The 13169-nt window shown below is 34.1% G+C and overlaps 1 long non-coding RNA gene across 1 annotated transcript; it reads left to right on the plus strand.

Moving 5' to 3' along the window:
• The first annotated feature begins 1767 nt into the window (after positions 1–1767).
• Positions 1768–12851, plus strand: LOC124449446. The gene is made up of 3 exons (XR_006949401.1): positions 1768–2349; positions 5829–5950; positions 12329–12851. It is a non-coding gene; the product is annotated as an uncharacterized LOC124449446 (long non-coding RNA).
• The last annotated feature ends 318 nt before the right edge of the window (positions 12852–13169 follow it).

Here is a 13169-nt window from a genome sequence, read left to right on the forward strand (position 1 = left end):
TAGAGATTATTCAGGTTAAAGAAACAACTGACTTTTACACTAAAAAGAAATAAAATATTACTCGCATGAATAAGTTGAAAAGTATCATTAAAAGGCGGCTTGGATTTGCAGCTGTCATTTGCAATACAAATGCAACTGCCATTTCAGCTGCATCATCAGTTTGTCCAATAAATGATTTAAGGTTTACAAATTTAATTAATTCACCTTTGCCAATGTTGATATAGCAGCTGCAGTTCTATTACAAGTAACATATACAAATCCAAGCTGCATTTCAATTATGTACTTCACTTTTTATTCATGCAAGCAATCATACTTAAATGCTCTTTGTTAGAAACATCAGTTGTCTTATCAACTTGAATACATACAAAAGTGAATTATCCAACACATTTAAAATTAGATTATGTTGTCAAGGCAACCAATTAGCTCCTTTTACATATCTCGAGTTTGCTCATGTTGTTCATTGTGCTGCCATAGCCTTAGTCTTGTATTGTGGCAAACTGCAACCTCAATTTTACTTGTGAATATTTTCTTTGTGAGTGTTTGTGCTTTCCACTTTTATAGAAACAATACTACAAAGAAAAGGCTTTTCTTACTTCCCACATAATTAGTTGAGTTTTCTTATCCTGGTGATACAAGATGGTATTACAAAGCTCTTATAATAATGCTGCAAGTTAAATGTCAGAAAGATTCATGGTTTTTTTATTCATTTCATTATCTAAAAGTACTAATTAATCTAACTTCTGTTCAGACAAACTTTCTTTTATTCATTTTTCATATTATCGCTCGTTTGTCTTCCCCATAATAAAAGTTGCATTAGTTTGTATTGTCTTCATGCAGTTAAACATAACATAGATAATTGTTTGTAATCTTAAAGAGCGAGAGTGAATTACTTCGTGTAGTACTAAATAAAGTAAACGTAGATATTGAATATTGTTTTTAAAAACATTTTTTCAACTGGTTGGGTAAATGCTATCTTGTTTTGAGGGTCGTAGATGGTCTAAATTTCAAAATTTTCTTGCTAGGCGCTAACCATGGTGGCGCCTTGTGAGGTTTCAAGAGGGCATGACCAAACATTTTTTGCTGGCTACGCCACTGTGGAGTTGCTTCCCTTCTGGAAATGAATGCGTTAATCCCATTCTTTGTCGCTTTTTCAAAACATGAGCAACTACTACGTAAAGTGAAAATCTTTGGTAGTCCATGAAACATTTTTACATTTAAAACTTTTGAGTAAATGGGGAAAATATATGTAAACATGAAAGCATATTATTATAGCATAACAGAAATCAACACATGTATTAGTAATTATTTTATGACGAAAAATATAGATTAGCTTGACATAAAATTGTTAACTTGTTATATTCTATGTCGTCACGTTTAAGTTTAAATCTGTAGAGGGTGGTAATATTAAGGGTATGATATGGTCGAAAACGATATTTTGAAAATGTAGTATAATGCTGATATTTTATATACATTAATAGGAGAATCTGAAATCGAACAGCCTTGTTTTAATGCTTGTTGATTTTGCTTCCAGAAGAATATATTTAGTTTATGCTTCTCGTCATTAAAAGAATTTTTTACTGCCAAAAAACAAACACGAATTGTTTTGCCGTAACCTTGGTTCTCATTAAATCGCTTGAGTCGACCGACTCGTTCCGAGTCGTTTCCTTGTTTTTCAAACGACTGGGACGACTCAAGCGATGTAATTCTCATATACTCGTACTAGCGCTGCCGAGAGACTGCTTAATTATTTTTTTCGCGAAACATTTAGAAATGGCAGCTGCTGTTTATCAAAGACAAAGTCTTTTGGCTTTTTATTTTCTTCTTCAAATCGTTTTGCGCCATAAAAAGTCGCTTGCATTTCTTAACGTTCGTTTCGGTCGTCCGGATAGAGCAAAGTTCTATCCAAAGTGCAAAGCTCAGTCGTGTGAGTCATTTGACGTCATCCCAGTAACCTCTGGTATGTTTTCATATAGCCGCACGGGTTTGGCACGGGTTTTGCACCACTGAAACATATAGTATGTTAAAGTTAAAGGCCGAGAAGCTGGGCTGTTTATAACATACAGAAAAAGAACAAAAATGCCAAGAAAGAGAAATTCATACGTCATTAAACTTCACATAATATACATCTTGCCAAATTATATCCATTCACGCAGTCATATGGCTATCAAATTACTAAAGCAAAAGTATTTTGCAAAACTACAATTATTTCATCACACATCAACATTCACATGCCTGTCATGCTTGACATGATGATTATGCATATGGTCTTACAGAGAGCACATCACTATAGGGCATAATAGCTTTTAGGAAGAAGAAGAAAGAAAAGGACAGCAATAAAACAATAGCCAGGTATAATTTTACTCATTACATATAAACATCATTAGTATAGGCAATTTTGATTATTCCAATTACTAGAGACAGGGGCGTATCTAGGTAAGTCAAATCCGTCGCGCGACTGATGTTTGAATTCAAAAATTCAAAAATTACCTATTCATATTATTTAAAAATTCATTAATTATTCTTACTTTATTATCGCATTTACTTCGTGATAAAAACCAGCTTCATTTATTATTGAAAACTAATGACTAATCCAATGAATATCTCGTTGGTAACCAGATCAGTTGAATTTTAATTGATCTGGAATAACCGACTGATAAGCGGGGTGGCTTGACTGGTTCGACTGATAAAGGAATCTATGAACGCCAAAACCGCTTATTTTATTGGTCAATGGCCAGATCAGTGGACAGCCTAGAATGGTCTCGACTGATAAGAGGGGTGACCGGACGTATAAGGGAGTCCAATTGCTATTTCACATTTGGTTCATTTGAATTTTTGTTTTATTGTGATTGGGTTGACCGAATTTAACTGATAGCCAACTGAATTAAAATAGTCAAGCTCACTGTCTGAATTGAATGTTTGATCATTTCATAGTAACTTTTATAAGCATGATAGAAACTAAACCTGAAAGATAAACCTGAGTATTCCACATACATGAAATGTTGTCCCATGTCACATATTGTCCCCTTTTTTAACTGAACACCTCATGTAGAGATGTAAAGGTGTGTTAATCTACAGCTCATATCAGATTGTTTGCCATAAATTCCAAAGGGCTATTGATGTATGAAAACCATTTTCTATAAAATAAAAATGTCTTTCTATGTATGCAGATAAACCTTGAAATTTGGCAAAACAGCAAAGTATTTTTCATGATCACTAGGTAATTTTTCTGATGATGATTATAATTTCTAAACTAAATTATTTCAGATTTACATTTAAACGAGCTTTGATCATATGAAAAGATATCATAACCAGGAAGCATGACACATGAACCAATTTTAACATTCATGTAATTATATAATTACATGTTGGTTACATTCTGTTTGTATTTGCAAATACAATGCTACTAGTGATTGCTACAGTGGCGTGCGGTCATGCAAGCGTAGGCAAGCGCCGCTTGCCTAAGCATTTTACCGAACAAAAATTTTTTGGAGCAATCTCTGAGCAAAATCAGTTTAAATTTTTCTGTTCTAAACAATGTCAATGTAATCTTTTGTCTAAATTGTCTTTACAGTTGAAATATTTGCTATTTATACGCGATTTACTGTCGTGGTTTTCGGTTTCACTTTGCTACACTTGTAAGATGAGTCAAGTGGATTAAATACACCTTAAAAATTTCTTATTTATTAACCAAGGCTAGCGCGCTTGCCTTCGGAGCTCAATTTGAACATTTGCGCATGCGTTAATCTAGATTTGGAGGCTTCTTATTCGAGGAATATCGAGAAAAGGCAAGCGGCGCTTCTAAGGGCGCCGCTTGATAGCGATTGGTCAACAGTCTTATACGCTCGCAATTTTAAACACATATCAGCACACGAAGAATATTCGTATATTCAACACATTGGACATCCAAATTATTTACGCCGTTAATATTATCGTTTATTAAAAGATGACTGAGAGCGAAAGGTAATGTTCTGATTTCTAATTCAAAGTAGTAGGTGCTTTACTGGTTATTTTATTGTTTTCTGCGCACAATGTGCGTAAACAAGCAGGGGGCGCAGTCTGCAGAGATATCGAAATGCACGCAAACGTGTATTGTGGTAAAGTATGACTAGCATTACGACCAAAAACTATGCCCTTGTCAGTCTTGTGTCGTTGACTTCGTAAATTAATGACTAAAAATAAAAGGTACAAGATACTAAATAATAAGCCGAAACTTGTTTTTGATATGATGTAAAAAATAATCGAACTTGACTTGAAAGCCAGTTTTCCAGAGGTGTACCGATTGTGTCAGCTCATTCTTACAATGCTAAGTACGTCCTCCTCTGTAGAAAGATCATTTTCGGCTCTCAAGCGTATCAAAACGTATCTTCGCAGTACACAAGGGCAAGAGCGGCTTTCTACATTGGCTACAATTTCAATCGAGAAGGAGATGTTGGTAAGTTTGCAGGGGAAGCCATGATTCTATGAGGACGTTATAAAGGAGTTTTGCGCAAAGGAAAGACGGATGGAATTTACATTTAAGTAAATCTGTTGTAGGATTTTGGACTATTTCGTTCTGTTACTTCTTCACTACAATAGAAATGCACGCGTAGCCATTTACTTAAAACGACTTTATATCACAATACCACATGTAATACTTTTAAACCGTAATTGTGATATATACTCGATAAGAGTTTTTGAATTTTTTAGATTTTTTCAATACTGTTTCAGTCATGACAGATCCATTTTTTTCGACAAAGTACTCCCAGAAATCGCGGGAAATGCGCTCCAGTAGCCTTCAAAATCCAAAAATTTTCTGGGGGAGCATGCCCCCAGCAAGCCACGAACCTCACCCCCAGCGCTTGCCTATTAAATTCGGTCACCGCACGCCACTGGATTGCTATATAGCACACCTTGCAAATATTTACAGAAGATTATAGTCTAGTGAAATGCCTAATAAACATTTATGGCATTAAGCTGTCCTTAACTGTAAATTTTCACTATGATAGTTTTTGCTCAATCTTTGGCAGAAAAAAATCTTGAGTTTTTTCTCAGAAAGTGAATTTGCTTGCACTGATGTGGAGGTGGGTAAAGGGTTACAATAAAGTTGCATGGTTTGAAGTCTGATCTTTTCTATATCTATGAACTGTCACTTGTAGTACCAAATTTCTAACTTAACTCATTACAAAGAAGTTTGAATGGGTGTCTCTAAGGGGGTCTATGCCTGACAACTTGGTAGAAATTTTAAAGACTACATCTGTTTTTTGAATAGCATTATTGTAAAATAAATTTTACGTTCCTAGACATGCTAATGAGCCATATGTTTGGCATGATAATTTTTGGCAAAACATTCAAGTATTGTTCACTTCATTTTTTTTTGAAAAAACGTATGCAAAATGTGTTGTTTTTACGCAAAAACGATTCCCACAAAATATATTTTGTATTGCTCTAAAACGCTAAAAATGACATTTTCAAGGCTCTGAAATACAAAATTTCTCTGGGGAGAATGCCTCAGTTCCCCAGGTGCGGAGCGCCTCCGACGTTTTATGACTGATGTTTGAAAAATCCTAGATCCGCCCCTGACTAGAGAGTGTATTTAAAATATGTATAAATACATTTATGTTATTTACCGGTTGAGACTCAAAGGTCTCAAAAAATTCTTGCATGGTTTTTTTATTTGCTTTTTGGGTTTTACAAAACTTTTTCTAGTTGCTTGACATTCAATTCAGAAATTTCGTTTTATGGATGGGCAATGTAATATCATGTGAATGAGAAAATAAAATATTATTCTGATTTTAATTAGCGGCTATAAGTTTTTACAATAAAATACAAATTTCAACATTTCATTTTAGTCATGAAAGTATTCTACATTATTTTGATTCTTTTGATTCTTCATGAATCGATCGAAATAGAATCAAACGATCTATCAAAGCAAAGATTGATAAACTCAGTGTCAGAGAGGAAAGAAAAAGGGGTATGTAGCTCTTCATGCTATTTTATCAATTAATAGAAAATTGTAGGTGAGACAATACTGTAGAAAGCAAAGTCCCAACCACCGAGTAACATGAATCATTAGAAACTATAAAATAACATATGCGAAACGCGTGATCTGATTGATTGATGCCCGTGTTTTGGATCAGACCCAGTGATAACCTTGGTGATTTGAATAGCATTCGCAAGGCTGTTTGAACATTCCTAAAAACAAAGACGATCTTTTGCCAATATTAGGGAAACACCAGCCATAAAGGTGACTTTTTTGGAACCTTTTGCCTACCTGCAATATTTTCAAATGTTTGGAACAAGCAATCTAAAGATTTGAAACAGTTTAGTAAATGCTCTATACATTGACAACCAAAGGTTAATGTTGTTCTTTTTTTAAGTGGGCGCAAATATGAGAGCTAAATTCACCCAAGTGAACAAAGCCGTAATATTTGGTAAAAATAGGCACGCAATGCGTTTATGTGGGTAGCCGGTTATGTATATTATTACTAAATGAAGTAGATAATTTGAGCCTTTTTCAAATAAAAGAATATATTTAATATTATTTACGTCAAACTTGTTTGAGATTTGAAAATGTTCTTTAGTTATATGATCCATTAATTGTTTAATCAATTCTGCATTTTTCGAACGCTCTAGCTTAGATTGCATGTCACGTGACTGTGCTCAAGCCTCGCATTAAGGAAAATAACGTCATTTAGATTTCTCGCGAATGTTAAAAGTTTTTTTTACCTAAGAGCACTTTTGCTTTTGAAAAAAGACACTTTGCGTTTCAAAAAAGTTTTCTGACATGTATAAGATATCGTTCAGTAAGACATAAGTCCTTAGTATTTCTTATTCATAGTTTGACACGTATCGTATTTTACTTGACGTAAAATAACTAAAATTGTAAATCCATAGAAATAATATTTGTATTTTGTACAATATTCGAAAGAAAATTAAATTCACTCACTGTTAGCGTTTGACTTTACCAACTTTGTACAGTGAGTCTGCATGAGTAAAGCGAACTATGTATAAGCGATGTAAATAATATCGAATTGGACTATATAAATACCAGACAGTACATGTAAAAGTTGTTAATACCGGTCGCTGGAACGAGATACAATTGTTATTTGTGGTCGCTTGTGAGCAGGCATTTAAAAAATATCTTGACTTTATTTATTATGCTTTTATAAAGTTTTGTGAAGAAAAATTTTTCGTTTTTACATCCCATTATTCGAACTCATGTTTAGTTCCGCTTGAATAGATGACAACAGTAATATCGTACAACTATACAAGTCAATTTTTGGGCCGTGATGTTTATAGAAAATATTTCTGAAAATAACAATATTTTGCTTTCAGTGTTTGATTAAATTCAGAACAGAGTACTGTAAGTCTGTATGAGTAAAGCGAAAAATGTATAAGCAATGGAAATAAAACCGAATTGGACAATATACAAAACAATACATCTTACTAAGGCCCTGTTCACACGATACCGGATTCGTCTTGTACCGGATTCGCTGAGCAATCCGATACAAAAATGCACTCTGTTCACACGATGGAAGAGTGTAAAGTCCAAATACGACCGAAGATATGTTGCCATTACAATAATACTAGAAAGAAGCTTTTCACGTTGCGATAATACATTGTTAAAAGCTTAAACAGGCCATGTTGAAGTATATTATATTTGCTGGCGGATTATTAATTTAAAACACAGTTTGTATTGCTATGTTTGCTTTCATTTTTGAAAAATCGCACGGACTTCTTAGTTGCCAAAGTGCAACGTATCGGATTCGAGCGTTCACACGACAACGGAACGTATCGGATTCGTTTTTATACCACTTCCACAGCAGAGTCAAATCGCTCCGGAAAACGATATAAAGCGTATCGGATTTCAGTGGAGCCGTATGAACGCAAGGCCTATCCGCAACGAAAAGTAATCCGGAATCTAACCAATCCGGTATCGTGTGAACAGGGCCTAAGTACAAGTTGTTAGTTTTAATCGCTTGAACGAGATATAATTGATATTTGTGATCGCTTAATAGCCTGCATTTGAATAATATCTTCACTTTTATTTATTAGTTTTTAATGAAGTTTTGCGAAGAGTAAATTATTCGTTTGTACATTCCATAAATCGGAGCTCATGTTTATTTCCGCTTGAATAGATGACAAGGAATATCGTATAACTATACAATTCAATTTTTGGGCCGTGATGTTTTTAGTTAATATTTCTCAAAATAACGACGTTTTCTTAGAATTGTGCCACCGGCGATTCTGTGCTTACTGCAAATGACTTCTGTTTGATCTTTGTACGTGGCAAGACGCTTCACAGTTCACGCATAGGAAATGTGTTATTACATACTATATATTTATATGCTCTTGGATTCATTGTTATATGTCTTTATGTAAAATGAAAAACAACTTACGAAATTTTCCGTCAAAGTAACGAACGCACAAAACTGTATTATTCGCCATCGTTCGAAAATCCGACTATCACCGAGGATTACGACGGACAGACAGACAGACAGAAGGAAGGACACTTTTTCAGTGTAGCATAGTGGTTAGCCGCGCATGCGCAGCGACTACCTACAAAAACGAAGTGAAAACTATTAAACATAGAATTAAAAATAGGTCATTTACCAATCAGAACATGCATTTTTCTTATATTATTTGATGGAAAACAATACCATTATGACCATCAACATAGCCAGCCTACAATATTATTCCTACCATAAAAAAAAAGAAAGGTTACCATTACTCATTTTTTTGGTAGTCTGTTGTTCTTACTACAGCTAACAAAGAACTTTTAGCACAGTATTAATAAAGTTCTGCAATTACTAAGAAGAAACTTGAATTGTTAACCGACTGTTGATTGTGCTCCTTACAAATGACTAACTCTTCTTAGTGAAAAGATTGCTTCTTTACAGCCCTCGTTTGATATGAGTCATTCAGTCTCTTCGTAACTTCGTTCAATTAAGTGTTTGCATCATCATTGTGCTGGTTCTACTTATTTTCGTCTTCGTTTGAATGTATTTATGCCTTGGTTAAGACGGCTTAAAAACGTCTGCAGCTCTTCACAAATAGTCGATTTTAGCTGACAGGTTACAGATGTTTGACAAATTTAACACTTGCATATTCTCAGTCCTGATTACGAGATAATGTCATTCCACGTGAATAGAATGACTGAACAACATCGTAATGCACCTTATATTTGTTGCAATGACGTAAAACCGTATGATTAATTAATTCTGCCATCAGAAATCTGGCAAAATGAATTATACTGCTATTTTGAACCGGACAGTTAAAATTCATGTACTGTTCTAAGTGTATTCTTGCTAAAATTACGATTAAGTTGTTAAGTTAAAAAGATATTTTAAATGCTTGAATGCAAAAAGCCTATAATTTGTAATTTTAATGTACAAGCTGCCGCTTAATTAATGAGGACCAAACTCCATACGCACAGACATACAAAATTTTGTTCTTTTAACTTGTAGGTTTTGGTTGGTTTTCCACTCAAGTAAAATCTAAAGGCAACAATAGGATAGTAATGACTTCTTCCAAATAAAATTTAGATACCTCCATTTTGCATGCTTCACCTGATGAGAGCAACATGTACCATACATTTCCCCCCTTTATTGTGGAAAGATTGCGTGATTATAAAGGTAAACTTCCTTAATGGTACCAAAAATGGCTGAAATGGTTGCAATTTGTGCGTACAGTTAACAATTTCATTAACTTGAAGTGTTTTTTGATCTGCAGCATCAGTGTTCTTGGTTTTTTCTCTAAAATTTAGAGAAGATTTTCAATTGTGAATTCATTCAATATTGACAAAAATCCTTGTAAACCTTCATACATTGTGTGGGAATTTTCTTGCCAATATTTAAATTAATAGTATTATATACCAAACATCACCCAACATTTCAACAATGATGTTGCTCTCATCAGGAGAAGCATGCGAAACGGAAATATCTAAATTTAATCATGAAAAATTCGTGACTATCCTATTGCTCCTATTAGAAAACCAATCAAAACCTACAAAGCAAAAGAACAAAGTTTTTTTACCTGTGGGTATGGAGTATGGCCTGTTTCATTAAGCAGCAGTTCGTACATTAAAGTTACAAATTCTAAGTATCTTGCCTTGTAGCACTTGAAATAAATTTTCAACTTAACATCTTAAATTGCACAAGTGTACATTTAAAACTGTACATGAATTTTGACGGTCAGCTTTAAAATAGCAACATATTATATTCTGTCAAATTTTCTTATGGCACAATTTATTAGCCCTAACTTGCTTGATCAGAAAATTTATACAATTGGCGATAATAAATTTAATTAAAATATATAATAAAGATGGTTTCTTGCCTTGCTACGCAAGAAACTTCACGTTTAAATAAATTTAATACTGTCAAAGATAAAAGGATTTGCCTGATTGCAACAAACATGGGGCGTTTAAAACACTTTTATGTTCTCTTGAAGAGTAAAGCCTGAGATGCTTTGTGATTTTTGCCGAGACCTGACTGAGACATGCCTGCGATGCTTTTCAATGACATAAATCAAATGGCCGATAGACCACAAAATTCAGCGGCAGTTTGAATTTGACAAAGTAGTGCTTCGTAATTTGAAAATAGCGTTACAATTAGCAAATTATGCGGCCTTTTAACAGTCATTTCAAAATACATCAATGATGGGAAAGCAAGTTTGATAAAAAGAGAATAATTTGGATTTTACTCTTTGAATTTGATTTTTGTACTCTAGACACGATTTATCATAAATAGCCCGATAGTTGCGTATTGTATCTATAAGTTTTTATTTTTATCGTAAAGTGATCGGAATTATTCCATTGAGTCTTTTTGATTCCATGTCCTGCGTTGAAAATTCATCCGCCATCTTTTTTCCCAAATGAGTGACGGAAACTCAACTCAACTCTTACGGCATTTCGGCGGTATACCGCAGGTAACTTCTACAACTGCCTGAAACACCAATACTGTGTCTGCGATGAATGTTCGCATTTGCCTTAAGTGCAACGAAGGCATCGTCACAGGTATGCCTCAGTCAAGTCTCAGTCATATGTGAACTAGGTCAATGGCAAGGAGCCCAATCAATGGTCGGTTGACAATTCAAGTCTTCTCTTCGTCAAGGCAGAACCTTAGTCATAAAATACCCACACTTGAAATGCAACCAAATCTTTAAAATTTTTGATCAAAAATCACCAAGCAAGGACGAGTCCGTTGAATTTAGTCCTCTGATTTATCACTGCCATTGATAAATATGGCGAGACCATTGGTTGCTAGAGGTTTACACGATACACTTCCGACAAGAGAAGGATGACAGGTGTCAAATATTAAATTTTTCAAGCTCATTAACATAATAGTTATACATTGTGCAAAAACTTGCTAAAAATTTTGCCAGTAAAATAGGCAACTCTTGTACACCAACGCATGAGCAATGCTACTTCGTGCGTGTAAAATGGTTGTTGTTCAACAGCCGATATATTCCGTTCTAGGTCGAAGTTAAAAAATGCCCACAAGTAGTTTTAAGAAAAAGTGTTGCATTAAATGAATCTTTGGTTTTATTTTTTTTACTCGAAAACGTAGCTCACCAAAGGCTTCAAACAAAGTGCAATTTCTCAATCCTTTTGTTTACATTTTGCGTTTTGCGAGTTTTGATTGGCTAATTTTTAGAAACGTAAACAAACCTCTGATTGACTCAAAACGAAATTCTCCTTTGTTCATCGCTGTCCTTAAATTAGTAATTTCCAAATGGGCTAATTTTAATTGCAGCTTTTGTTTAATAGTTCTATACATCTTTTTAACTGTTTGTATGACAATTGTAATAAGAAATATCATTATGACTGCAACATAGCCAGCCTACAACTTTGAATCCTGCCATGTAAAATTTGCAAAATAATCATTACTCATTTTTTGGTGATCTTTACATTTTGCGTTTTGCGAGTTTTGATTGGCTAATTTTAGAAACGTAAACAAACCTCTGTATGACTCAAAACGAAATTCTCCTTGTTCATCGCTGTCCTTAATTTAGTAATTTCCAAATGCGCCATTTGGCTAATTTTGCTTGCAGTTTTTGTTTAGTAGTTATATAGGTCTTTTGAACTATTTGTATGACAATTGTAATAAGAGAAATCATTATGACTGCCAAAATAGCCAGCCCACAACTTTGAATCCTACCATGTAAAATTTGCAAAATAATCATTACTCATTTTTTGGTGATCTATTGTGTCTGCATGCCAAGAGTTGACACATAAAACTAAGCATAACAGGACAAAATTATGGTGCACTAGCTACAACACTGATTTTACCTACAGCAATTTAATGAATGTGATTTTTGTGCTTCTTCTAACAGCTAGAATTTCTTCTAGGACGTTGATTTGAAATATTGTGGAAGTTCACATCGTCGTCGATATTATTGTAACAGTGACCAAACTTGCTGTTTTCGACCCGGTCATGCTGCTAAATACTACTGTTGTTTTCGAAATGCAGTATGTTGTCACAACGGGAATTGCTGCCCTCCTGGAACTGAATGCGTTAATCACAATCTTTGCCGCCATTTTCAAAATATGAGCAACTACTACGTAAAGTGAAATTCTTTGGTAGTCCATGAAACATTTTTACATCTAAAACGTTTGGGTGAATGGGTAAATATATGGAAACATTATAGCATAACAGAAATCAACACATGTTTTAAGTAATTATTTTATGACAAAAAATATAGTAGAGCTTGACATAAAATTGTTAACTTGTTATATTCTTTGTCGTCACGTTTAAGTTTAAATCAGTAGAGGGTAGTGATATTAAGGGTATGATATGGTCGAAAACGATATTTTGAAAATGTAATATAACGCTGATATTTTATATACATTAATAGGAGAATCTGAAATCGAACAGCCTTGTTTTAATGCTTGTTGATTTTGCTTCCAGAAGAATATATTTAGTTTATGCTTCTCGTCATTAAAAGAATTTTTTACTGCCAAAAAACAAACACGAATTGTTTTGCCGTAACCTTGGTTCTCATTAAATCGCTTGAGTCGACCGACCCGTTCCGAGTCGTTTCCTTGTTTTTCAAACGACTGGGACGACTCAAGCGATGTAATTCTCATATATTCGTACTAGCGCTGCCGAGAGACTGCTTAATTATTTTTTTTTACGAAACATTTAGAAATGGCAGCTGCTATTTATCAAAGACAAAGTCTTTATTTTCTT

This window comes from Xenia sp. Carnegie-2017, unplaced genomic scaffold (genome assembly GCF_021976095.1).
Source record: "Xenia sp. Carnegie-2017 unplaced genomic scaffold, XeniaSp_v1 HiC_scaffold_23, whole genome shotgun sequence".
NCBI lineage: Eukaryota > Metazoa > Cnidaria > Anthozoa > Malacalcyonacea > Xeniidae > Xenia > Xenia sp. Carnegie-2017.